Consider the following 1,703-nt stretch of genomic DNA (forward strand, 5'->3'; position numbering starts at 1 on the left):
TGAAACTGTCCTACTAATCGGTTTTGAAATTGTCTCGTTGCTATTTGTTTCTCAATCAAATTATAATAAATAAATAAATAAATAAATAAATAGAATATGCTCAAAAAAAAGAAAGAACAGAAATTGAACTCTCATGGCAACTTTCCTCTCATTGCTGAGACAAAATACCTGACACCCAAGGTTAAAGGAGGAAAGTGTTACATAGTATCAATCAGAGCTGAAATAAATGATGGGAAGGCTGGATTAATATAGCTTTAGAGGTCTCACTGAGCTTAATCTCTAAGCAAGCCCCCACAACCAAAACTTCTCACATTTACTGAGGGCTACAAACAGGCTAAGGAATGTGCATAACTAATTCGGTATGAGCAAGCTGTTGTTCACTTCCCCTTTCTGCATTTATCAAACTCTAAATTTACACATCACTAGTTGGTAACTTCCCAGGTAAAGGAACAAAGCACAGACAGAGCGCCACCTCCAGGAATCTGCTACCTGGCCTGCAGCTTGCAGGAACCACAGGGGGCCAGGCTCCTTAGGTGCTGTTCTTTGTTCCCTGCTCCCTTAGGACAGGAAGCTTCTGACTCATATCACTACACTTCCCTGTTTCTGTTTTATGCTGAATTTTATGAAGCATCAGAGTGCGTGAGGACTGTAGATTTTTGATTAATGACTTGTTGGCAGGCTCATCCTCATCCCCAGGCTGAGCAAGATATACAAGCCGTACAGAGACAACATAAACAAATTATTACTGTACTCCCACTAAGCCATGAAGTACCGTGAAAAGTGTCAAGATTTTTCCTGCCATTAGGGTGTCTTGTAACAGTTCAGTGCCAGACAAGAATTGTTTTGCAAAAGTATTATCAATATGTTGCTAAAGAGAAAGGATATCACAGGTAATATTACCATGACATAATAAATGTCTTTATATGTTTTCCCATGGGGAATGGGTCTGATTCCATGGAATAAAAGTTACGCAGAATAAAGAGCTACACAGAACTGCCCCTTGTCATTCTGGAAAGCTAGAGGCTAGGTGACAGACTCCTGGGGGTGGTTCCCTGTCTGTTCTTCATTCCTTACCTGGGAAGTTACCAACTAGTGATGTGTAAATTTGGAGTTTGATAAATGTGAAATGTGTATTTCAATCACATTTTAAATGAAGTTGACACTGTAAGATTACAAATTTGATCTAGCACAACAACAGCTTTTCTAAATCATTTATAATTCTGAATCTGCATGGCTTTGCGAAGTCCATAATTGTTCTGAGTCCTTGTGCCACTGCTGCACGTAGTGCACAGTTTGTACACCTTGGCTCAATGTCATTTCATCTGTGCCAGCTGTGACTGCTATTATTTTTAAAATTATAGCTATCAAGAGTTCATTTATTTTTTTATTATTTTTTTAGCTCCTCCAGCAACTGTTGGAACAGCATCGTGGAAGGAGAGTCTCTCCAAGGGCGTTGTAGTTGTTCAGGAAGCCAAATCTTCACCCTGCCTTGGTATAAATGCTCTCTCTAGGAAAGTTAAGGCTAACAGAAGAATTTGGACATGTATACAAAGAACAATTGGACATATAATGGTGTAGAGGGGTAGTTATAACTAGGCTCTAAAAGCAACAGGTAAGAGAGGTGAACACATGACTGTGCCAAATGTGTGGTCTTAACCAGATTCCTGTGCTTGCTTTTAAGCAATGAGATCCATTCCCAATAC

Source organism: Octodon degus, unplaced genomic scaffold (assembly GCF_000260255.1).
Source record: "Octodon degus isolate 3935 unplaced genomic scaffold, OctDeg1.0 scaffold00239, whole genome shotgun sequence".
NCBI lineage: Eukaryota > Metazoa > Chordata > Mammalia > Rodentia > Octodontidae > Octodon > Octodon degus.